Genomic DNA, 27,703 nt, shown 5'->3' on the forward strand with positions numbered 1-27,703 from the left:
CCCATGTGGTACAGCATTTATCTCGATGTGATGGACCCATGTGGTACAGCATTTATCTCGATGTGATGGACCCATGTGGTACAGCATTTATCTCGATGTGAGGTACCCATGTGGTACAGCATTTATCTCGATGTGATGGTACTCATGTGTTACCACACACATCATCTTGCCACATTAATCTCCATGTGTTAAACAACATTATCTCCCAGTCACAGCACTGATGTTTTGGAACACTCTACATCTGTGTTGCTCTTGCACAGTGCATGACCTAGCTCTGGTATAACTATTGTTATGACACGTATTGTTGTGCTGTTAGCATAGCCCTGAGTTTTCCCATATATCACCCGACCGCACCGCCTCCGTAGTTTAGTGGTAGAGCGTCCGCCCGGGGTTCACCCCCAGCCAAGTCATATCAAAAAGACTTTAAACGATGGTACTTGTTGTTACCCTGTCTGGCGTTGGCATTAAGGGGCTGAATCGAGGACTGGTTGGCTTGGAGTCAGTAAACTGTGTCTAAGTGGGGTATTCATGTTGAACTGCAGCGCACTCACGCACACACACACACACACACACACACACACACACACATCGTATCCCAATTGTATGGATCGATGCTCATGATGTCAATCACTGGATTGTATGGTCCTGACTTGATTATTTACAGACCGCCATCATATGGCTGGAATATTGCTGAGTGCGGCATTAAACAACAAAGAAACAAAACTATATGTGGATTAATCTTGGACATGACCAATTTCACTTCCTTGCCTCGCCTCACCTCACCTCACCTAACCTTGCCATCATGTAGCTATTGTTATATAAGATTTATTGCCCTGCGTATAAAACAGAACTATTTGTAATAACATCTTGCCATATGTTTTTTTATATTGTTATAATCACATTGTCACAGTTTATATAGCTGCTGTAAGTTCAAATTACACTGTTTCAATGCATGGGTATTGCAGTGTGTTTAAACCTTTATTGCTCTTCTACACCAAATGTAGCCATTGAATAGCTATGTTATCGATTATTTGCCAGACAATAATTAGAAGTTGATGGATGACAAAGTAGACACAGTAAATAAAGAACTTGCTGTCCATAGATCGTGTCTACTTTAGCTATGTTTTCATTGATATCATTATATCTGTGTCTGGGTTACAGCATATAGCTTCTTATCACAGAATGTACAGCGATGTGGTATAACGTAACAGGCATCTCCTGCCTCTGTCTGGTGTGCTGTGCATTCCACATTCCTACACCTGTTTGTATGGGGCCGAGATAGATATGGGTTGAGATAGATAGTCTGGTCCTGCTACACCGCCAACCTGTTGGCTTGATATTTACCTGTCCCTTTCTTGATATCTTCATACGACCTGAACTCAGGTCAACACTCAGCTCAATATGACCTGCACCCAGGTCAACATTCAGCTTGATATGACCTGCACCTAGTTACCCGTGAAGATCCGGGGTAGAATAGGTCTTCAGCAACCCATGCTTGTCATAAAAGGCGACTATTCTTGTCGTAAGAGGCGACTTACAGGATCGGGTGGTCAAGCTCGCTGACTTGGTTGATGCATGTCACTGATCCCAATTGCATGGATCGATGCTCATGTTGCCAATCACTGGAGTGTTTGGTCCAGACTCGATTATTTACAGACCGCCGTCATATAGCTGGAATATTGCTGAGTGCGGCGTAAAACAACAAACAAACAAACAAACCAATCGGCACCTAGGTCAAGACTCAGCTTGATATGTTTGTTTGTTTGTTTGTTTGTTTGTTTGTTTGTTGTTTAATGCTGCACTCAACAATTATATTCCAGCTTTATGACGGCTATCTGTAAATAATGGAATCTGGACCAGACAATCCAGTGATTGATATCATGAGAACTGATCTGTGCAATTGGTATACCATGACATGCATCAACCAAATGAGTGAGCCTGTCCATCTGATCCTGTTAGTCGACTTTTAGTGCAAGCATGGGTTGCTGAAGACGTATTCTACCCCAGATCTTCACGGGATATGAAGATATGCTTGATATGACCTGTACCTTGGTCAACATTCTGATAGGGATGAAAATATCATTGTCAGCTATTTCCAGGATGCACTCTTTCTGCGGAAACTAAAATAGCTTTGGAAAGTTTCATGTTTTGGGGGGATGCAGAAATGGCTATTTTGTCAAACTGAATGCATCATGTCAAATTTTGTTACACTGATATTTTGTGAGAAACATATTTTTCTCTGTGAATAGTGAGGCTTACAGATATATAAAATATTTTCAGCCAATAGCATGACTTTAACAGGTCTAATGATTAAAGTGTTCACTTGTCACGTTGAAGGCCTGGGCTCGATTTCGGGCTAAAGGTGTGAAGCCCATTTTTTATGTCTTCTGCTGTGATTTTGCTGGAATATTGCTAAAAGCGGCCTTAAACAATACTCACTCACTCTTTTAAATAAGGACAGCTACTGTGGTCACAGCGGTACTTATCATGGATGAATTGACAGAGGCAAACAAGAGATCTCGCTTGAGATTTGACGAACAAAGTAAACCACATCAAAGAAATAGATTAGAATTTATAAACTGAAAAACTCAATTTTATTCCCTATTTTGGGCAGTCAGTCGTGAAGATTGCGAAGTGAAGCAAGTTTAAACTATTAAACCAACAATCACACGATCCTAATAAGATATAAGATTCATGAAAAATACAAAAACAGTTCACGTGCTGATAATTGACTTTTACTTCAGGCTTTTCTCATTTCCACCAGGTCTACATCAAACAAACAGTTTTTGTCGGACAGGGATACGTTATTGACCAATCAGTCAATATCCCATAAGCTCTCACGACAGCACTAGCACCTAGAAGTAATGAAACATGTTCGCGTCCGAAATATCAGCATTGCCTGCATTTATCCTGCAGACAGGCCGATCCTTGTGTTGGAAATGCAACTGCAAGAAAACACAACTCATTGAACTTTACAATCTTGTCAAGCTAAAAGCTGTCCAAAAGGTATTCTTCTGATATCCAATCTTATCCGGCAAAACCCTCCCGGGTTAATTCACTTGTATCAAGTTTGGCAACTGGTGCTTTGTTGTTTCCATGGATACCAGGTTCTTTCCCTCGAACTTTGGTAAATGTTTCTTTAAAAATATATTATCTCCCTAGCACCTTATCACCAGGGGCAGAATTTACAGGGAGCTTATTTAATTAAGTTTATAGCGCCGCAGTCCATAGATCAACCTCACAGAAATGCACACTTTGATAAATACGGACATGCAAGGCGGGAAAAAGTCATCCTGGGCTTTATAAGAGTTTCAGTGAGGAGGACTATTGTCAGGGTGGATGTTGCGAGGGGCTTTGCTCTATGCTGCTTTGAAACTCAAGCAGTTAGTCCTGTATGGAAGCCTCGCCCAGGGGTACTGGGCTGTTATAATGGCTTGTTAAGCTTTCGTCTGTCAGGGGGCGCTGTTCTTGAGGCTGCTTCAAAGGAGTCTGCTTTCTTTGCCTCGATTACGTCTTTTTGCAGTTGGTTTGTGTAATGCCACCACACCATTACGTATGTCACAGTTGTGGTGTTTGCTGCCGAGTCCAGATCATACGTTGAAGCTGATTGGATGAGCAGACGACATGGAATACTTTCATCTTGCAGTGCGTGTCTGTGATAAGCTGTCAGTGGTATTTCTGGAGTGGTCGTCGTGATTTTAGGTTTCTTTGGCAGTTTTTTATCAGCATGCTAAAGAAACTTTATTAAAGGATTGGGCTTTGTTTTTTTTGTTCAGATTGGGGATTTCATGTGTTAATTTGCTCTTTTGTTGTACTTGGTACTGAGTGTTGAGAGAAAACGTTAACAAGCATTCGCTGTCTGCGTGCTGTGGAATGTTGGTAAATATTAAAGAGATACTGGTAAATTGTGTTGGTGCTCTCTTGATGGTGCTCTGATGATTTAAAAACAGACCTTGTGGTCGAAAATAATTTTGGAGTGGATGAGCAGTATGCACACCATTTTTTACATTAATATTCCATGATGGAAAACATATTTAAGTTAATTTTTGAATATCTAATTCTTGTAGATGGTTGAAACTGGTAAATGGATGAGCTTGTCGTCTACTTGGGTACATAGTAATGTTTGTAGAAGATCCGGGATAGAATAGGTCTTCAGCAACCCATGCTTGCCGTAATAGGCGACTATGCTTGTCGTAAGAGGCGATTAACGGGATGGGGTGGTCAGGCTCGCTGACTTGGTTGATGAATGTCATCAATCCCGATTGTGTAGATCGATGCTCATGTTGTCAATCACTGGATTGTGTGGTTCAGACTCGATTATTTACAGACCGCTGTCATATAGCTGGAATATTGCTGAGTGTGGCGTTAAATAACAAACAAACAAACAACAAAGTTAAGTTTGTCAGAGGCATGATAAAGATCAACAAGCAATACCCGGTCAGGGTATGCCAATAATGGGCACAGAACCTGGCTTCAGTTACCCATGACAAGTGTACACTCACCCATATGGCCACGCAGTTGCCTTGTTCTGGTGTAGTTCCAACTATATGTTGTGTCATTATTACTAGTCTGAACTATTACTTCCCTGAACTATAACTAGTCTGGACTATATCTTATCTGATCTGTGACTGGTGAGTGTTAAACAAACTGAAACATTAGTTGTCTGAACTAGTCTGAAATATGACTTGTCTGAACTAGTCTGAAATATGACTTGTCTGAACCAGTCTGAAATATGACTTGTCTGAACTGTTACTTGTCTGAACTAGTCTGAAATATGACTTGTCTGAACTAGTCGGAAATATGACTTGTCTGAACTAGTCGGAAATATGACTTGTCTGAACTGTTACTTGTCTGAATTAGTCTGAAATATGACTTGTCTGAACTGTTACTTGTCTATACTAGTCTGAAATATAACTATGACTAGTTAAAACTGTTAGAACTATAACTGCTCTGGACTGTTACTAGTCTGAACTATATCTCAACTGAACAATACCGGGTCTGAACTATGTCTGTAGTCTGTAGTACTCTGTACCTGCCAGTAGAATTCATCATGGTCATTGGGTAGCCCTGAGGTCAAAGCGTTCACCAACCACACCTAAGATCTAGGTTTGAATCCCATGTGGAGCCCATTACATAATGAGAATCCCGTCCTCATGGTGCTGGTTTAGAGGTGGAGATCACCAGTAGTGGAGTACATTTACTAGGTATTCATTATCCACCCTACAACCTCTTTGATCCTTTCAGTGATATTGATGAAGCCGACAGTACCAAATAACTACCACTTTCTCCAGTGTGCTCAGCCAGTGATTTCATAATTGATTCTCCATCGGAATGTATGTATTGGTACGGGCCACCGTAACTCTGTATGCAGGACTACTGGGCCTGCAGTTCACCAAGGAACTGAGATTATTGCAGGAAAGCTTTGATGTACACCAGCAGATTAATGATGTTTTGAATATGCTCTGCAGACTTTTTTCAAATTATACATTTGCAAGTGTTTTCAAACAGAGCTCACCAAAGTGCTTCTAAATGATCTCAACCAATCCGTCTGTATCAAAGGGCATTCTAAATGGTGTGTATTGACGGTGGTGAGGGACGTCTGCTGCAAGACCATGTGACCTGGAGAAACAACATTGTCCAAACACAGGCGGCCATCTTGAAGTTACATTGCAGTGACTGGTAGATGGAGGGACTTCATTTGTCGATGAAATCAATCGTGATGGAGACAAATTACATCATTGCGCTGGGCTTGCGTGCATGTTTATACATGGAAATTACAAATGGAGGTTCTCTGAGGCAGTTCGGTTCCCCTAAACCTCCATGTCGGCCCTCTCAAGAAATCAATGGTTTCATGTTCAAATTCCTGAACCTCGGTAGTTGGCGCTTTCTGTTTGAACTTGTATGTTTTCTGGCATGCTAACTAAGAACCCTACGTTTCTAAGCCGGCGTTTTCAGTTCATTTGTTTGTTTGAATATCCTGAAGTTCCACATTAACCTCAAGACTAACTCATATTTCAGGGGAGATTCAGCTGCAGTCATCTATGAATTGAATACATGGGAAGGGGTAGCTAGTATCTGTCTTTGTAATCTCCTAAAACACGTGAAAGGGGGCAGAAGTTTCTTTCAAGGAGCTTTATTTGACTTGTATTGATGTTCTTCACCGGCTAGAAGTCTTAAAGGCAACTGTAGAATTAAATTGATATGCATGGAATTGCAGTGAGTGTAGACAGATCGAGAGAGTTTAACTGTCTGGCCTGCAAACATGATTTGTTGGATTGATTCAGTGGTGGATTGGGGAAGTGATGTTTCATGAGGCCAATGCATATCTTTGTTTTCTTCCACTGCGGACCGCCTCCGTGATCGAGGGGAGTGCCTGCCTGGAGAGTGTGTGCATGCACACACGCACATTTTTCTGTATATGCAATGAACGTGGCATTGGCGTTAAGCCCCATTTCACGTCACGTCACGTCACGTCACGTCACCTCTACTGCGAGGGTTACATGCACTTTCTGCAGCAGGTGGCCCGTGGTGAATTACGTAACCTGCCACGTGTATTCTTACCTGGGAGGCAGAGACGAGTGCTCACAATGTCAATCACTGGTTCGTCTGTTTCGTGTCTGGTGACACGTTGCAGGCTATTGTGAGAGGCTCACCTGATCACTTCCTCACTCACTCACTCACTCACTCACTCACTCAAGCCCTCACTCATCCATTCATTCCTCCACACATTCCTCTCCTCATCCACTCCTTCACAAATCCACATGAGACCCGTGAAGATCCAGGTTAGAATTGGGCCTTCAGCAACCCATGATTGTTGTAAGAGGCCATTAACAGAATTCGGCTGTGTGGTCAGGCTTTCTGACTTGGTTGACACATGTCATCATATCTCAAATTTTGTAGATTGAGGCTCATGATGTCAATCACTGGCTTGTCTGGTCCAGACTTGATTGTTTACAGACTGCTGTCATATATCAGGAATACTGTAAGTACGGCGTTATACAAAAAAAAACCACTCACACATCATCCACTCACTCACTCTCACAAATGATCAGTGCAGTAGGTTACTGAGAAGATGAGTTTACAATGAGGAGCTTCTGGACAACTTCCTCCTTGATGACCCAGTGTTGATGAGCCCCTTTGTATATTCATGTATCTAGGACAGTTATCTCCCTTGGGAACCCGGAGGAGTATCAGGCAAACACTGGATCATTTGGCGTAATTGTGGGGGATGAGTTTCACTGGTGTCGGTCCTTGACCAAATCAGCAAGTCAATAAGTGCTCCCTTATGATGGCCAGGCTTCACCTTTAAAGATGTCTGTGTGCAACAATGTTCTTGGTGACTGTAACTTGTAATCTCATCCTCATGACAGTAATGTCAATCAAAGTCAGTGTTCTGGGTTTAGCAAGGATCGAGGATTCTGGGTTTCTACAAAATGGAATATTCTGGGTTATTTTGACATGGACAAAAATGGAGGATTCTGGGTTGACAAGAACAAAAATAGATGGTTCTGGGTTGACAAGATCAATGATAGACGGTTCTGGGTTGACAAGAACAAAGATGGATGTTTTTCTGGGTTGACAAGAACAATGATAGACGGTTCTGGGTTTTACTGCAGAAATGGATGGTTCTGGGTTGACAAGAACAATGATAGACAGTTCTGGGTTGACAAGAACAATGATAGACAGTTCTGGGTTGACAAGAACAATGATAGATGGTTCTGGGTTGACAAGAACAATGATAGATGGTTCTGGGTTGACAAGAACAATGATAGATGGTTCTGGGTTGACAAGAACAATGATAGATGGTTCTGGGTTGACAAGAACAATGATAGATGGTTCTGGGTTGACAAGAATAATGATAGATGGTTCTGGGTTGACAAGAACAATGATAGACAGTTCTGGGTTGACAAGAACAATGATAGATGGTTCTGGGTTGACAAGAACAATGATAGATGGTTGTGGGTTGACAAGAACAATGATAGATGGTTCTGGGTTGACAAGAACAATGATAGATGGTTCTGGGTTGACAAGAACAATGATAGATGGTTCTGGGTTGACAAGAACAATGATAGATGGTTCTGGGTTGACAAGAATAATGATAGATGGTTCTGGGTTGACAAGAACAATGATAGACAGTTCTGGGTTGACAAGAACAATGATAGATGGTTGTGGGTTGACAAGAACAATGATAGATGGTTGTGGGTTGACAAGAACAATGATAGATGGTTCTGGGTTGACAAGAACAATGATAGATGGTTCTGGGTTGACAAGAACAATGATAGATGGTTCTGGGTTGACAAGAACAAAGATGGACGGTTCTTGGTTGACAAGAACAAAGATGGACGGTTCTGGGTTGACAAGAACAAAGATTGACGGTTCTGGGTTGACAAGAACAAAGATTGACGGTTCTGGGTTAACACAAAATATATAGAGGATTCTCTGTTGACAAGAACAACGGTGGACAGTTGTGGGTTGTCAAAAATGGAGGAGGAGGCCAAACTGTGTTGGATAAATATGGTCATGTTTTATTGAGGAAACTGAACATAGAGGCGCCACAGGATGCATCATTAGCACTAGATCATGAATTTATATTGTTCACTGCAATCATGTTGCCAGATTCCATGACATGATACATGGTTGTGCACAAAAAACACTGGTCACCATGGTAACGTACGCAAAAGTGTTCTGCAGGACAAAATTGAGAAAGAATATACAGGGCCATATTCCTGATACACCAACAAAACTCAGTCTAAGATGGCCTAAGATGGTTATCAAGAGAATAGGATCCAGCTTTCACTGGGGAAATGTCAGAATTTTATCGCTCATGTTGTAAAGTTTGGACATAACAGTGTTTCCTCTTTAAGGCATATATTGAGTTATAGTGCTGTAGAGAATAGATTGCATCTAAGAGATCCAAATTGTTCCAATCCTCTGTGTCTTCTTGGGCCAACTGAGTCCCTTCTACGCCCTTTTGGAATATTGCTTAATATTGTTGGGAATTGTATGGAATATTGCTGAATATTGTAGAATGTTGCTGAAATATTGCTGGATTTTTGCGGGAAGTTTGTTTGAATATTGCTAAAAGCAGGATTGGTGAGCACCGAGAGAAAACACAGGGATGAAGTAGTCAATCGGGTGTCCTTCTGACCTCATGGCATGATTTGTTCACATTCTCTCGACCACTGGTTCTTACCGACGCCAACTCCCCCCCCTCCCCTCCTGTTTCCAGAGCATAACTGGAAAACCTTTTTCCTCCAAACTTGGAACATGTATTAACCAGGGGATGAAGTAGTGCCTTTTTTTTGCTATTGTTGGGGCCAGGGGATTTGTCATCTTCTGTTTTGGTCAAGACTTTGCTGGCTTCAGGGAAATCCTGAGATAGAACTCACCGATGCCTGCCTCACTTGCTCATTCACTGTAGGGGCAGTGGGTTAGTCTCATGGTTTCTATCGCTAACAGCAGCATAGAACCACACCCACCTTCTGTAAAATTGCAGAGGTTTCTTTAAGCCTGGATTATACTGAATGTGTCATCCACAGGTGGCATGGATTGTAGCTCATTCATACATTGTCCAAGGGTTCCAGGCCCTTTCTCAGATGGACATGTTCGATGCAGCTTCGGAAAGCGATAAGTGCTACGACTCTCAAAACAGTAATGACAGACACAGGCTATGAGACGAGCCCAGGAGCTTTTATCACACCACTGGTTAGGATATATTCTCACTGAAGAGAGTTTACTTCTTTTCTGAGCTTGATTTATTAATATTTTTATCAGGCAGTCAAAGTCTTAAGGATATCCTCAACAGATTTTCTTGAAATACCGATGCCATTCTATCTGCTGAGGGATTTGGTTCAGGCAATTAATGGGTCGAGCTCGGAAGTTGACAAATTCAGGATGACTTTAAATCAGGCATGACATCATCCATTTTGGAGCAGGAGACTGCTTTTAGTGAGGTGCGAATAGCGTCTAATTAATGGCATCGCAATGTCCTCTTCACTCTGCCGTTGACATTATCGCCTTTTTTCAATCAAAATCATGCAAGCCATGAAATAAGGAGAATCGGGACAGTCCTGAGTTGGCAACAAGAAGTGTTTCCGTGGGTGGGGGCGCTGGGGTTCAGGAAACCAACATCCCTTTTGAGTGGTTGACATTTTGATCATGTGACCTTGAGCTCGAGGTCAGCCTTCAGTGGAGGTTGTGGGATTAACAAGGTGGTCGACCTCATGGATGTGCTGGAGTTTCTGGAGTTAATATTTGGAGATTGTTATTTTCTCCTTTCACAGGATGATGGGAAAACATTGGAGATAAACCTGAGATGAAAATAATTATTTCTTTTTTTTTTGGAGACATATATGAGGTTTTTTGTTTGTTGTTTAATGCCATACTCAGCAAATTTCTAGCTACATGACAGCGGTCTGTAATTAATCGAGTCTGGACCAGACAATCCAGTGATTGACACCATGAGCCACAATCCACACAATTGTGATACAATGCAACCCATTCTTGCCGTAAAAGGCAGCTATGCTTGTCGTAAGAGGTGACTAACAGGATCAGGTGTTCAGGCTCGCTGACTATGTTGATGCATGTCATCGTATCCCAATTGTGTGGATCGATGCTCATGATGTCAATCACTGGATTATCTAGTACAGACTATTTACAGAGTGCGGCATTAAACAACAAACAAATTCAGAAAGATTGATTACAGTCTTAAGTTAATTTTGACCTATATTTGGCAAGATTAATGTGTTTTGACCTCAGAGAAAAGAACACGGACCTGAACTGTGAATATGCATGTGTTTATTTCCTCCATCAAATCCACGATCTGTAAAATCTTTTAATTGCCAGATCTGTAATAGGAATTGATTTTCCTCCATGCTTTATGTACTCCAACTAATAGTTTCGGGGATGACAACCAACATTAGTTTTGCCAAATCGCCAGTTTCTTCTGTGTTTTGATGATTGCGGTTACAACACTTTATCATTGTCGAGCGCCACGGCAAAACAGTGCAGTGGCTGCCCAACAGCCGACATTTCGACAGTTATCAAACGGACATAAATCGTTCATACTGGTTCAGTGGCAATCACAAACTTCAGCCTTTATGATAATGGCTATTTTACCATTGTCATTAGGCCGAGATTAGCATCAAAGAACAGCCTGATTACGAGCTGCGAGTGATTGCGGGTTACGTAGTTTTGTCCTGTGCTGTACTTACATCCAGCGTTTGTGCTTAAATGGATGTGTAATCATGCTAATTGCTGCAGTAGGCTCCCCAGCGTGAACAAACACACGCAGATAATGACTCTGAATGTTCATGCCTTCCTTGCATTGATCTTCACGTTCCCAGAGGACTTCTCAAGGACACTGTGTTGGTCAGCCGATCCGATCTCTTGCAGGAGATCCTCGGAGATCCCTGGTTGTCATTTTTAGTTTCAAATGTTTTGAGTCGTTGAGATGGTATTAAATGCCTTGAAATGTTTAGATTGCATTTGTGCCGATCTTGACTCCCTCTTGACAACTGGCAGAAGAGCTTTTCATCTTAACGGAGGTTATGGAGATTCCATGTCAAGTGTTGGAATGTTTGTGTTAGATTGAGACTTGTTCTTGAGAGTGCTTCATGGGAAGTCAGAGCACAGGTGGAGCAGACTTGAAATCGGAGAAATCTGATGACTGTAGATGAATTAGTAGATTTACAAGAATAGAACTTCCATGAATAGATCATGTTTCTTGCTGTTATATAGATAACAGAAACTTGCTCTGAATACATAAAACATTATTTTTAATAATTTAGAAATATTCTTGGTGTTGTAAAGTTTATAACACCATGTAAATGTTATGTTTACTTTTGAAGAAGAATGATAAAAGCAGATCTTCACTATTGATAGATTAAAGCATATCTCTACTATTCATAGATAAGAGCAGATCCTTACTATTGATAGATAAAAGCAGATCTCTACTATTAATAGATAAAAGCAGATCCTTACTATTGATAAACAAAAGCAGATCCTTACTATTGATACATAAAAGCAGATCTCTACTATTGATAGATAAAAGCAGATCTCTACTATTCATAGATAAAAGCAGATCCTTACTATTGATAGACAAAAACAGATACTTACTATTGATAGACAAAAACAGATCTCTACTATTCATAGATAAGAGCAGACCCATACTATTGATAGATAAAAGCAGATCTTTACTATTAATAGATAAAAGCAGATCCTTACTATTGATAGACACAAACAGATACTTACTACTGATAGATAAAAGCAGATCTCTACTATTGATACATAAAAGCAGATCTCTACTATTGATACATAAAAGCAGATCTCTACTATTCATAGATAAAAGCAGATCTCTACTATTGATACATAAAAGCAGATCTCTACCATTGATACATAAAAGCAGATCTCTACTATTGATACATAAAAGCAGATCTCTACTATTCATAGATAAAAGCAGATCTCTACTATTGATACATAAAAGCAGATCTCTACTATTGATACATCAAAGCAGATCTCTACTAGTCATAGATAAAAGCAGATCCTTACTATTGATAAAAGCAGATCCTTACTCTTGATAGATAAAAGCATATCCTTACTATTGATTGATAAAAGCAGATCTCTACTATTGATAGATAAAAGCAGATCTTTACTATTCATAGATAATTACAGGATATTGATCATTTTTATCATTTTTATCAAGTTTATGTCCCAAGAGAAATGATTTTAAGTTTGTCTGATCTTTACCAAGGTGCTGATAAGTTTGATTGTTTTAGAGACCACAGAGCTCCAGATAAGCTTTTGGTGTTGTGGATATTTTACCCACGCATTTTAAAATCATTGGGTATCAGTAATTCTATCTGGGTATTCAAATTTCTGTTACCCACTAGTTTTTAAACATGTGGGTATTTAAGTTAAATATTTAAAAAACACTATTCATCTAGTCCCTGCAAACTGTTGTCGTGTGGGTTCGAGAGCTTAATAGGACTAAAAAATACCGCGATACTTCCACAAGAAAGTGTGATGGCAAATGATCATGATGTAACTGTCATTTTACAGCAAGAATGGTTTGCTAAAGATCTATTCTACCCTGGATCTTCACAGGTCCTCTAAACCTTTGAAAAAGTTAATGATTTAACCTCATGGCTACTAACCAAGCATCCTTACAATGATGAACAAGGATGTTTATCACGATGATGATGATGATGATGATGCATTTTAACATTTAGATGCCTCTCATTGCGTCCCAATAACTTGTGTCTATATGTGTCATTAAACAATGGCTTTTAAGAAACATTTCTAACACAAATGTTATACACTTTCAGAAAGAACAATTTCAAGACAAATGCTGTTAAGTTCCCGAAAGTTCATTTCTTTGGAAGAAACTTTTTCTTGGGTGATCGTTATCCCGAATTCCTTGACGTTTTCAGACTTAAGAAATTCAATTAGTTCTCCAAGAAAGATTTTTAAAGCACTTAAAAAAGTTTTGAGAAGAATTGCAGAATCGAAGGAATCTTGCGTTAGTCTTCAGTTTTATGTGTCTCTTCAGTAAATTGATTCTAAAGGACTTGGGAAGCTAAGGAGCAAATCAATACCCCAAAGTTCAGGTATTGAGAATTTCTGATTGGAGGAAATTCTCTGAAGGAGGGGATTTGCTGGAAGTGACGGAGAAGAGGGTGTCTGTAACAATGCCGTTGCAGGGGCACTTCAACCCATACGGACAGTTATGTGCAGTACGTCACATCTTATGCACGGACATGCATGTGCATGTGTCATTTGATAATGCATCACATAGATGGCGATAAAATTCCTGTTTTTCTATTCATATCGGCTCATGTTTAAAATTCAGATATTTTTTACATTTAGATTGAAAGTGTTTATTACAATTCATTCCTCCACTGCTGAAGTGAAAAAGCTTTGATGTGTTGTGTGTTTTTCCCTTGAGGTTAGTGTTTAGCTTCAGAAATCAAATTGCCATTCTCCGAAGATTTTTTGCAGAATGTGAGACGAAGTCATGGGCCATCTCTTCTCGAATGTTATTGATTTGCAATAACTACAATTATAAAAATGTAGGGAAGGACAAAAAAATATGGATTTTTGCGAGGAATAAAGTTCAAGCATGGAAAACTTTACTGTCATGCTCTGTGTTTCAAGAGATTGGTTCAAGCCCCAAGTTGTTGCAAACATGTTTCTATTAATCCCAATAAAACTCGAGGAAATTGTGTTTTTCCAATAAATTTTGCCTCATAGTTGTCTGTATGGGTTGATTGCGGTAATGAATGCGGCGTTGCTGACATTATCAGGCCTGTTTCTACAACATGGCAGCAAATGACAGTGTCGCAGCAAATGGCAGTATCGCAGCAAATGGTAGGACCGCAGCAAATGAAGACATAAAGGAGTCTGGACGTGTAGCCTTTATGGGCAGTTGGAACATCAGATAAGGCTGTGAACTGTGCTTGTAGTAGCAGTAATTATGTTGGCTTCCTGTTTATTGGGACAAGTTCCCGCATGGGTAGAAAACTTTACAGCAGTTGTGATCCAATGTGGATGCACTTCCATGACACAAGCCATTGTGAGAAGTCGTGTTAGGGTTCAGCAATTTTATTCGTTTGAGACTCCTCAGAAATGCAGTGTAGAATTCTATAGAATTCTATAGAATTGTTTGTAACTTTGACAATTCCATCACTTGCTGCGTCATATAGCTGGAATATTGCTGAGTGCGGCGTTAAACAACAAACCAATACCACATTCATAAAATCATCTTCATGATAGATAGATAGTCTGAGGGGCGGTTGGGTAGCCTAGTGGTTAAAGCGTTCGCTTGTCACGCTGAAGACCCAGGTTCGATTCCCGACATGGGTACAATGTGTGAAGCCCATTTCTGGTGTCCCCCGCCGTGATATTGCTGGAATATTGCTAAAAGCGGCGTAAAACCATACTCACTCACTCCGATAATCTGAATTTGAATTTGAATTTGAATTTGGGATTGTTGATTACCTTAAAATCAGTTTTGGAGACTTTTCACATTTCTATGTCATGAAGATTGTGATCTCTGAACCGAAACTTTGAATTTGAACATTTTGATTCACTTTACTTGAGATTGTTGAACAAAGAATTTTTTTTGATAAACGTGTTATTTTTTTTCATTTTGAAATGTTCAGGATAAAGTTCTGTTTTAAATGTAAATGTATGCTTGATCTCAAATGACCAATTTGGTTAAGAGGGTTGTGAGGTATGTCTGGTAATATTGTAATTACTTATGATTCATCTAGCTGGTATTTTTTCTTTGTGCCAGGGCAATTTCATTTCCGATTTTAAAGTAGCAACACAATAAGTCAGGATTGACAGCATGTGAGTCAGCAAGCACTTTTTTATGTTTTGGTAAAGGATTTGACCTACCAAAGCCAAAAGGCACCATTTAGTTAATAGAATAAAATTGGTGAGCTCAAGTGCTGTATCTTCGATGGATGAGAAAAATGTGAAAAACTATAAAAATCAAACGGAATATATCTGAAAAGGAATTGATCAAATATTCTGTGTATACTCTCAGGTAGTCCTGCACATAACAGGAATGGTTGCGTTTAATTTGATCAAATAAACAGAAGCGACAAAAACATTTCATAATCATAGCAAATTACTGCCAAAAGCTGAAAATAGGAATGTCTACCGAGCTGTATTCCACATGAGGAAAATAGACCTGTGGTTAGAATTATAAGGTCTTCAGCAACTCATGCCTGCTGTAAAAGGTGACTGACGGTATCGGGTGGTCAGGTTGGTTGATGCATGTCATCGTATCCCAATTGCATAAACGATGCTCATGATGTCAATTACTGGATTGTCTGGTCCAGACTTGATTATTTGCAGACCGCTGTCATATAGCTGGAATATTGCTGAGTGTGGCGTTAAACAACAAACCAACAAACAGACAGACAACAATCACTTGATTGTGTGGTCCAGATTTGATTATTTACAGAGTGCCGTCACCAAGCTGGAATATTGCTGAGTGTGGTGTTAAACAACAAACACACAGCATCATGTCACACTAAGTAATATGTATTGAGCTGCAGAACATATATCTGTATTGAATAACCCCAGCTAAATGGTTTGAAAAATCCGTAAACCATAACATCAGAAAAGTGGGACCTTAAATTATCACAGAATTATTCTTCCAAACAAAACAATGTAACATAATAATTTCAACTTTCGAATTTAGTATTGCACACTTTCTTGAGACAAAATTGTGAGAGTTGGCCCACCCCAAATATTTGAAGATATTTTATATTTTCTTTTATATCAGTTGATTTGTAAACCAACTTTTCGAGATTTAAAAGCCTTCTCACACTACTACAAGTGTGATGATTGAGCCTGAAACGAAGCATCTCTGTCCGTGAAATCCATTTCAAATATTGCTTTCTTAAAAGCCATTCAATGTACTGTTGGTAGTCAAGAGAGACTTCATCTGCAATAAACTTAAACACACTGGAGGACTGACAAATGTTGTTAATCTGAATGTCAATACCACAGGGAAGCCTTCAATGTTGTCTCAGTCAGGCAACACCTTGTTCATTTTTCGTTTCACGGGGCTGCCAAAAGCAGACCCTCTGATACAATACAAAATGTTATATGTAAGTTCCATGTCTACATCACTATCAGTGATTCAAGAGGCCACCCACAGTTTTAACTGACTGACTGACTGACTGACTGACTGACTGAATGACATATATTTTTATTTTTATTTTTATTTTTATTTTGACTGACCTTGTCTGCAAAAGCTGGAAAAAAATCTGTGAAACATAAAATTATAAAAAGTGTGGCCTCTCGATGGCGTCTGATCAAGTGGTACAAGTCGGTGCCTTGTTCTGGAGAGATGAAGATCCAACAGCTGGGTGTACACTCCACTATACATCTGTGATCTACATGCAGCTGGTGGTGTTATGTTCAGTTCTTGATGTTGTTTGCTTGTGTTTAACAAGTGGCCTTAAATAAATGAGTCTTTGTGAATATTCTGAGATGGATACCCACCTGAACAGCACCAAAGGCATAAGTAAAGCTTTGAAAGTGTTTTATGCTGGACATGTGAGGACGTTTCCAAATATGATGCATCAGTGACCAAAATGATATCTGATGAAGTTACGCTTCTTGACTTGCCTTTGCATGTATTTGTGACAAGTGCCACCGGTGGAGCAGGATACACTCACCTGGTATATCATCATCATTTGATAGTGATTCATAAACACATGCTTATGATATCATCGTAATTGTACAATCGACTCATCGAGAGATTTCTTTCTGAGGTTTTGTCAGTTTTATCTTTAAGTAGGATGTATTTGGGATCAAAATGAAAGGAAAAGTTTACGAGAACCTTCACCCCCTATGTTGATCTGTTGATACATTGTTATAGCGGGCATTAATACAGACCAATGATATTTAAGTCGTCGCCAATGAACGGCTATCGGGCTGTAGAGAATAATGAAGCATCGATAATTCAATCAATCGTAACACTCCTGTTGTGAGGATAAAGCATCAGACACTACAGTGTTTGTGGAAGGAAGCCATTATTGACTGCAGCGTGTAGGTGTGCGGACAGCATGGCCATCCATCAAGATGTGAATGTCCAGTTCGGAACAGAGTGGCAGACATCATCCAGAGTGGTCAGGTCGCGATCAACCAGACAGACATGGTTGTGGTAAAGGTTTGATCGCAGCCATTGATATACGGACATTACTGAGGATGTACTTTTGTCACAGCCATCGAGACTTGGACATTATTGGTGATACCGACTTTGTAGGGAGACATGGTTGTGGAAGACGCTTTGATGGGGGGACACGATAGACCTTCTGCTCCAGACAGGGAGCTGGTCTCTGATCCTTAATTGATTTCAGATCTCTAACAAACATCGACATGAGTCTGACATGCAAATTACGGCCTGTGTTACATTTGTGTTCATACTGGTTGGTCACTGGGGCCTTGCGGTTGTCACAAGAGGGGATTATGTGGATTGGGTGGTCCTGCTGGGGGGTTCGGCTTACCTAGCTCTCCTAGAGACAGATTAGTATGCAGTTGGTTGGTTTGTTGTTTAATGCCACACTCAGCAATATTCCAGCTATATGACGGCGGTCGGTAAATAATCAAGTCTGGACCAGACAATCCAGTGATTGATATCATGAGCATTGATCCAGGCAATTGGGATACGATGACATGCATCAACCAAGTCAGCGAGCCTGATCACTCAATCCTGTTAGTTGCCTCTTACAACAAGCATAGTCGCTTTTACAGCAAGCATGGTTGCTGAAGACCTATTCTACCCTCATCTTCATGGGTATGCAGTTGTATTTAAATTTGCTGTGCTCACTGGTGAAGTACAGATAGTTGTTTGGACTCAGGCTGAAAGTGGAAATCCCAGGTTTCATCCATTGTCACAAATCGTTGCAAGAACCTTTCCGGGTCAGCTTCAAACAGAGTTTGATAATCACGGCACATGTTGTGCCTGGTGCTTTGTTTTACTGGATGTCAGAAGCTTATGGAACCCCACGAGCTGATACTTTCTTCACTGCCCAATTTTCTTTACGATGGCATCTTCATGGAAGGTATTTCATGTTAAGACCCTTTTCTGCAAGTACTTAATCACTGCCAATTTTTCAAGTTTGTCAAACTTCCAAATGTCCGACCCCTCTTATTTTACTGACCTTTCACAACAAAACAATTTGCTCAATTCACTCAAATTGTTATGGATAGCCTACACCTGGATGTCGACAACAAAAGATTGAATTATGATGCAAATCCTTCCATAGGAGGAAAAGAATTTACCAATCAACCCTCGTATAACTGGTCCGCTGTGATAAATAAATGGCATACTGTTCAAAGACCCAACATTACCCCACTGAACACTGTCAACATGAAGCCCTGATAAGAAATATATTTTACATGAATTTACACAAATTATTTAAATCCACATTTACAGTTATTATAGCTGTGTTTTTCGGATCAAGCAAATTTCTTGTCGTGTTAATAATGGTGTTGGGGAGAAGACAAGTATGGCTGTGATATATTATGGCTTGCAACAAAATGCCATGCGTCTGAGAGCAGGTATTAGGAATGACAAGAAAATCACCTCGGTCTGTTGACTGATGCCATGTAGTTGGTGGAATCTTTAGGAATGAGATTTCCAAAATGTCAAACTGTGGCCGAGACAAGGACGGCTGTCTGACTCCACTGATCCCTGTGTCCAGATTCAGGCCGACCAATGACAACCAATGAGAGCAACCAAACTGGCGAACCTGTCCACACTGTGAATAGAAAAAGAGACACACAAGTTCCACACATGACACAGTCCCCATGAAGAGGGTATCGTAGTGATTAAAACCTGCGACATTTTCACTAGAAGCAAACTCCGTAAATTACGTGGTGTGCGACAAACCAAGGGCACACCTATTCAGGCGGTGTGTGAGACGTGTCAGGTAGTGTGTGTGAGACGGGTCAGGTGGTGTGTGTGAGATGTGCCATGCTGTGTGTGTGAGACCTGTGTGAGGCAGTGTGTGTGAGACATATGAGGCAGTGTGTGTGAGACGTGTCAGGCAGTGTGTGTGAGACGTGTCAGGCAGTGTGTGTGAGACGTGTCAGGCAGTGTGTGTGAGACATGTCAGGCAGTGTGTGTGAGACGTATGAAGGCTGCAAGTCTATTGTCAGCATAAGGCTTATTGTGTGGTGATTCAGGATTTACTTCAGACTTGAAGATTCCAGATAATGCTCGTCTGTGATGCCACCTTCTTGGAGAGGAAATTGGCTTTCTAATAGACTGCCTTGTAGCTGAACAAGAAACATCTCCACTTGTAATGAAAAATTCATGAAGAAATTCTTAAGTACCCATTTGAGACAATTGCATTAATTTGAACAAATTTGTCCACCTTGAGCATCTGACCTATCAGCAGGGAAGTAGTTACGGGAAAGTGACGTATTCATACCCTTAAAGCCCTCTCACTCCCTCTTCTTTGTGTTAATACTCTGGCCTAATTTCTTTGAGTTTCTTTTGGCCAAGGACGACAGAAACCGGTGAAATTCTAAGGCAAACGTTAACAGGGTTCAGGTGATATATGTTGTTGCATAGCAACCATCATTGAAATTGCCAGCCATCTTGGATAAAATAGTCATCAGAGGTATAGCACCTCCGATAGTATTGATATATCCTCGAACATGGCGTGGTGCATGGGAACCGTCTCCGCCGATAAAAGGCTTTCACTGATGGAATTATGTTCCAATGATAAAGCTATTTCTTAACGACTCCAGCAGTGTCAGAGAGACTGAGTGAATTTTGCTTAACATGTCCATTAACAGTAAATGTTACAGCTGTTCCCGGTAAAAGTGTTACATTACAAATAAAACTGTGTCCCCTCCTGACATGTGTCAGTCAAAAGGTTTTCCCTTACAATTCTGCCTTCTATTTATACCCTGCTTGAATGCTTCATTTGCACTGGGAGAATTTTATGTTCATCCAGTTACCAGGGGCGGTCGGGTAGCCTCGTGGTTAAAGCGTTTGCTCGTCACGCTGAAGACCCGGGTTCGATTCCCGACATGGGTACAATGTGTGAAGCCCATTTCTGGTGTCCCAGATATTGCTGGAATATTGCTAAAAGCAGCGTAAAACCATACTTACTCACTCACTCACTCATCCGGTTACCATGGTATTATTACCAAGATATGTACCGTCATACAGAACTGATGTATGTCAACCATTCATTGACTGAGATATGCTTTGTTTGTTTGTTGTTTAACGTCACACACAACACTATTCCAGCTATATGACCGCGGTTTGTAAATAATCGAATCAGACAATCCAGTGATTGATATCATGAGCATTGATCCATGCAATTGGGATACGATCACATGCATCAACCGAGTCAGTGAGCCTGACCAGCCGATCCTGTTAGTTGCCTCTAGGCAAGCATGGGTTGCTGAAGATCTATTCTACCCCAGATCTTCACAGGTCGACTGAGATATGCAATCATGTTTTACTAATATATATAATATGCTGTATCTAATATGTCTAACATCTATTCTGTATCTGAGATATTGATGCTATGACTGAGCTATGATGTCCACGATATAGCTGAGGTATATTACTCAAAAGAAGTTAAGGACACCCAATGTTTTCACATGACTATAGACCCGTGAAGATCCGGGGTAGAATAGGTCTTCAGCAACCCATGCTTGTTGTAAGAGGCGACTAACGGGATCTGGTGGTCAGACTCACTGACTTGGTTGATGCATGTCATCGTATCCCAATTGCGTCGATCGATGCTCATGATGTCAACCACTGGATTGTCTGGTCCAAACTCAGTTATTTACAGACCGCCGTCATATAGCTGGAATATTGCTGAGTGCGGCATTAAACAACAAACAAACAAACAAAAACACGACTATTCTGTGATGGCCTTGCAATTGTGGGTGTTCTTGAACTTTTTTCGAGTGGTATATTATCATTGCTATCATTGGTCTATGGCATCCATTCCTGAGCATGCATAGAACACAAACGTTATAACTGAGATATATGGCATCTATTAAATAAGATATATAATCTCATGCTTTAACTGCCTTGCAACTAATAGCGCTCTTACTGTCAGGCTGTGTAGATATCAAGTCCGATCTGAAATTGGTGGAGCATTTTGAAAAGCTGTGTTCCATGATAGAGCGTTATTGTCTTAGGAATGAGCTGTTTTAGTTGTTGGCCTCTGAAACCTTTCATATCAAGTGTTTGGTGTATAATCTTACAAATTATGGAATGGCTCGTGATTGAAGGCCTGCAGGTTTTGCATCCGAGCCAAATGTTTGTTCAGCTCTCTCGTACTCCGCGAGGAGGCAGCTCACGCATAAATCTCTTGATTCACTGCCGCTGATAAGATTTTGAAGTGCATCTATTTACTAATCAGACTCGCCTTCCTCGCATGAATTCACTAACAGTGGGGGCAATTTCTGCAATCTGTTTGTGCATCAGCCTCAATCGCTTCGATCAAAAGCGGTTCTGACACGAGGGCGTTACCCTATATAATCATCTCTTGTATAAATTGTCATGCCCATCAGTGGATCAGGGCTCCTGGATTCCATCTAGATTCCAGACTCCGTAGCTTCATCGCGTCCCGCCCGAGCTGACATTGATACATGCTTGGTTTGGATATTGTGGACACTTTGTAGGGCTGGGATGAGTCCAAATTTACAACCCGGGTACCCGACCCCTATTACCCTACCCTCCCTGGGTACCCGACCCCCTATTACCGAGCCTACCTGGGTAGCTGACCCCCTATTACCCTACCCTCCCTGGGTACCCGACCCTCCCTGGACACCTGATCCCCTATTACCCTACCCTCCCTGGGTACCCGACCCCTATTACCCTACCCTCCCTGGGTACCCGACCCCTATTACCCTACCCTCCCTGGGTACCCGACCCCTATTACCCTATCCTCCCTGGGTACCCGACCCCTATTACCCTACCCTCCCTGGGTACCTGACCCCCTATTACCCTACCCTCCCTGGGTAGCTGACCCCCTATTACCCTACCCTCCCTGTGTACCTGACCCCCTATTACCTTACCCTACCTGGGTAGCTGACCCCTATTACCCTACCCTCCCTAGGTACCCGCTGGAGGTCTCAGAATGTCATATTTTCCCGGATGTTGCCTGAAGCTGTATCTTTTCTCAAACATATAAAAATCTAAAATAGCGACAAAACCCAAGAAAATCAGAAGGAATGCATGCATAGTCAGAAAGAAATACACAGTCTCGAAAATTGTGTATGCTTAGTAGGGTAGGAAAGAAATGTGAACATTATCAACTTATAGTGTAGCATGGCATTTTATTGTTATTGTCATAAAACAATCTATCACGTGACTAACCACAGGTTCGGGTAGTCCTGTGGGTACCCTTGTCCTACTTAGGACCACCCAACACAAGTACCCGAGTTACTCGTCCCACCCCTAACACTTTGGATCGATGTGCTGGATAGTCAAGTTTCTGCAGACATTTTCAGTAGACTCGAGTGGCTTGAACAATAAAGTCGAGTGTTAGACTTGATATCACTGCAGCTTTATCCCTCTAACACCCCTCTCCTTTACCTATGATGGAGATGCCATATATTTCAGAGTCGGTTTATGGAGATTTTAGCTGTGATTTATTAACTTTGAACTGTCAAAACTTTAAACCGTTAATTTTGTCAGATGATAAACTCCCAGATTTGCCAATGGCACCGCACCAAACTTTAAGAATTGCATTTTTTTATCCCACATCAACTATTGAACTGCTTCCAGTGAGATATGTTTGAAGGTTTCAAGGAGAGTATTGTATTGTGTTCACTGATTCCTGAAAACAAGTGTTGTTGAAGTAGAAATTAGGGGTGGTCGGGTAGCCTAGTGGTTAAAGCGTTCGCTCGTCATGCCGAAGACACGGGTTCGATTCCCAACATGGATACAATGTGTGAAGCCCATTTCTGGTGTTCCCTGCTGTGATATTGCTGGGATATTGTTAAAAGCAGCGTAAAACCATACTTACTCACTCACTCACTGAAGTAGAAATTCCAGATGACAAGATTAGGTCCCCCTGCTCACTTTTCAAAGAAAATTTTATCATTTTAGCAGACATTCCGTTGTAAACAACAATGTGGCGCCGTCACTGCTGTCTGCTGCCGATGTTGGTGGCCCAGTCGCCCCGGAAAGCTAAATATGGAGTTGCCTCCCTTTGGAATGTCAGAACCCTACGATCATGGGTTTGAATCTCAGATTCATCCTGATTGTTTCTAGGTTTGAAAGCACCATGCCCATGCTTGTGGTTTTCACCAAAGTAAATGTATTTGATGGATTTAGCTTCAGCTTTCCTCCAACAAAAACCTGAAATGTCATTTTATGACTGAAAAACTGGACCCGTGAAGATCCGGGGTAGAATAGGTCTTCAGCAACCCATGCTTGTGGTAAAAGGTGACTATGCTTGTCGTAAGAGGTGACTAACGGGATCGGGTGGTCAGGCTCGCTGACTTGGTTGATGCATGGCATCGTGTCCCAATTGCGTGGATCGATGTTCATGATGTCAATCCCTGGATTGTCTGGTCCAGACTCGATTATTTACAGATCGCCATCATATAGCTGGAATATTGCTGAGTGCAGCATTAAACAACATGAAACTGAAACAGCATGAATGGGAAATATTTTATTCCAGTTTGGTAATTTTTACCGACATTTTCTGGAGAATATGGGCCCCAGGGCCGGTCTAGATTAATCCCTGAGTATGTAGCTCATTCAAATAGGGCAGAATGTCAACAGGTTTAGACTTTCTGGCAAATTCGGGATGGATTAAAGTTCATGTTTCACATGTTATATCAGACCTCTCTGACTGACTGCCCATCTTGACTGGCTGATAACAGTAGGGGATACGGAAGGAGGAGGGGATACGGCAGGAGGAGGGGATACGGCAGGATGCTCTCTGAATCCCTGATTCCTCCCTGTCACTTCCGTGATTACAACTAGTTTCAGGCTGTGATTAATGAAATTGTAGTTTGAAGATTGAATGATAAATAATTCATAATCTGGCCTGGACTTGTTTTTATATCAGCCCTGAATGAGGACACTTTTTGTGTGATCTGTCAGACATGCTGTATACTGCTGACAATTTGATTTTTTGAGTGAAAGAAATTCCTAGATTGATGGAACTGGCGTGATGGACAATTTAAGAATGAGCTGAAGAAAGTACTTTGGGATGATGGATGTTAAATATTTGAAAAAGTGGGCAGATTGATGATCTGTGGGTGATGAATGATGTTAATATTTGATGTGTGATGTTAATATGAGATGTTGTGAGGGATGAACAAGTGGATGCCCGTTAATGTTATTGGCGCTGTAGTCTTCCTAACTCAACAGACACATTGAGTTGCCAGGATGTAAAGGTTGCGTATTCAGTACCGATTCACAGATCCAGTTGTAAAGGGTTTGATAGATCTTAGCTCCGGACGTTCTCGTATTGATTTGTGCCAATAATGACGGCATGAGATTTCACAAGAAAGAAGTAGCTATTTCCAACAGAACTGTGTAAGGACATATATTTGTCTTCAATTAAGATTTGATTACTTGGTTTGCTTTGGTTTTGCTTGTTGTTATCACCTCACTCAACATTTTTCGAGATATGTGACAGAGGTTTGTAAATAATTGAGTCTGTTCTCGACAATCCACTGACTGACATCATGAACATCGATCTACACAATTGGGATACGATGACATGCATCTTTCAAGTCAGCCAGCCTGACCACCCGATCCTGTTAGTCGCTTCTTTCGACAAGTATCTGTTGCTGAAGACCTATTCTTACCCGGATCTTAGCTTGGGACAGGGTTTGCATTACATAGGATCTGAAACTTGAATTACCCTTGATTTCTTTAAGACAAAGATCAAGGTTTATCTTAACAGATGAATATTTTGAAACACATCTATGAGTATACAGTGTCAGTGCCTGGTGGAGTATTCATGAATATAAACCCCATTTAACCTCACCTTAATATTTAACTGAAAAGCTGTTCAAAGTGTTAAACCTAGACTTGCACAAGTCTCTAAGGCAATAATCATTAGTTTAAATCATAATTTCTAGATTATAAGAACAAGTTGTCCCTATAAGAGACTGGAGTCCCATATCTAGACTTGCCTATTAGGAGGATAGAATTACTACACATCCATGGACTTTTCTTTCAGTGCAGCCTTGGAGCAAGGCTATGTTAAACCCAGCTCACTTAATTATAATCCAAATATAGGATTCCCAAATTGTTCACTGACTTGTAAGCGAATAAGTGGTCTCAATCATCAGTTGGCAACTCGCACGAACACTTGTGTTAATTACTGCTGTTTTGGAAATACAATTTGGTTTTGGAATAGCTGTTCTACAGCTGGCTGCACTTTTCACATAAATTTTAAAAAGGAATTTGTTGAATTTTTTTCTGAACAAGTTTTTAAGTGAGACTTTAATCAATATGAAATTCTGATTGTAATTTGATCCCGTGGTACCACTGAGGCTTGGATTTTGCATGAATTATCGCATTAGACCAAATAACAACCGTTTATCATATTTGTGTCCATAACATTCTCAATTCACAATTACGGACATCGCATAAACTCATTAATAGACACTCCACAAACCCTCAACCACCATTTACCGACCCCACACCAGTGTAAGCTGATTAATCTGCAATGTCATGTGACCCCAGGTCACGAGTCATTCAGGTCAGTGATTGGCCAGAGGAAGGCAGTGACCAGAGGCCATGGAGCTCTTGTGATGGACAGGTCTTCTACGGGGTTGGTCCGAGTTAGTTTGTGGATCACCGTTTGTGGGAATGATTGAGTGAATGAATTGGTTGACAGCACTATCACAGAGCATGTATTATCAGTGCTAAAGGGTTGTGAGGTAGCCCAGCAGATCAAGTGGTTGCTTCTCACAGCAATTACCATATTTGACGCAATAAGCGCCCAACTTTACCTGCTGATTACCGGTACTTCCTGTTTGGAACAATGGCCGTCGATGATCATTTTTACTCATCTTTAATGTGGAGTTGCGTTATCACAAATACATAGATATGTAAGTTAATACATGCAAGCATGCAGTTAGTATTATATATAAGAGACGTATATATCTAAATGGGTAAAATACTGAGGTCGGTTGTTTTCTGCGTTTGCCAAACCACGGAATTTACGATCTCTCAATTCTAATTTTTTTTCACCAAAATTATATTCTAAGAAGCGCCCCCTTTTTCTAATTTTGAGAGCATCCTGGGGGCTTATTACGTCAAATACAGTACATCAGTTGTTGATATACTCAAGGAATAAAATAAGAGGACACATTGCAATATTGCAGAATAGTGTTTATTTTCCCCCTGACCTAAAGGGCGGGGTACATAGTTATACCACGGAATTCCGTCCATTCTTCCGTCCGTCTTTCTGAGGACATTTTTCTTTGCGATCTATAACTTGAAAACTACTTTCTAAGATTTTTTTTCAAACTTGGTGAACATTTTCTATACCAATAGTTTCCAAACCAATGGAAGAGGTGCAGTGGAAAGTTTGATTGCGATAAGTGGATTATGTGAAGTTTTACATGTTTTGAAGTTAGAATGCTTTTTAACTTCGACATTTGTGACCTATAACTTGAGAACTACTTCATGGATTCTTTTCCAATGCAAGGAACACTTTGTACACTAATAAGAGAGTTGCAGTGGGAAGTTTTATTTTGATCGGGGTGATTTCTGAATAAAAAGGATTTTTCTTCATGTTTTGCTGACTGGTGTTAACCAACAAAGCAATCAACCAACCAACATTCTGGGTACAAACAACAATACAAGATTAAAGGTAGTCAACTTGGCATAAAAAACGTCCGAAAAACCTAAATACTATGTGGCCTTAAAACGCAAAATTGATCGGGTAGCCTAGTGGTTAAAGCGTTCGCTCGTCATGCGGAAGACCCGGGTTCGATTCCCGACATGGGTACAATGTTTGAAGCCCATTTCTGGTGTCCCCCGCCGTGATATTGTTGGAATGTTGATAAAAGGGGCGTAAAACAACACTCACTCACTCACTCACTACATTGCCAGCCCAGTAGTTCAAGTGTTCACTTGCATCATAAGACACTGAAGTTTTATTTTCCTCATGGGTGTGATTTGTGAAGCACCTTCAGCTGCTCAAGTTGAGATGTGTGG

The 27,703-nt window shown here is 40.8% G+C and overlaps 1 protein-coding gene across 13 annotated transcripts in view; it reads left to right on the top strand.

Moving 5' to 3' along the window:
• LOC124124053 (peripheral plasma membrane protein CASK-like) overlaps positions 1–27,703 on the top strand; it is a 507,943-nt gene that overhangs the window by 388,636 nt on the left and 91,604 nt on the right. The window lies entirely within an intron of this gene.

Source organism: Haliotis rufescens, unplaced genomic scaffold (genome assembly GCF_023055435.1).
Source record: "Haliotis rufescens isolate VD_foot unplaced genomic scaffold, xgHalRufe1.0.p SCAF_52, whole genome shotgun sequence".
In the NCBI taxonomy this organism is placed as follows: Eukaryota; Metazoa; Mollusca; class Gastropoda; order Lepetellida; family Haliotidae; genus Haliotis; species Haliotis rufescens.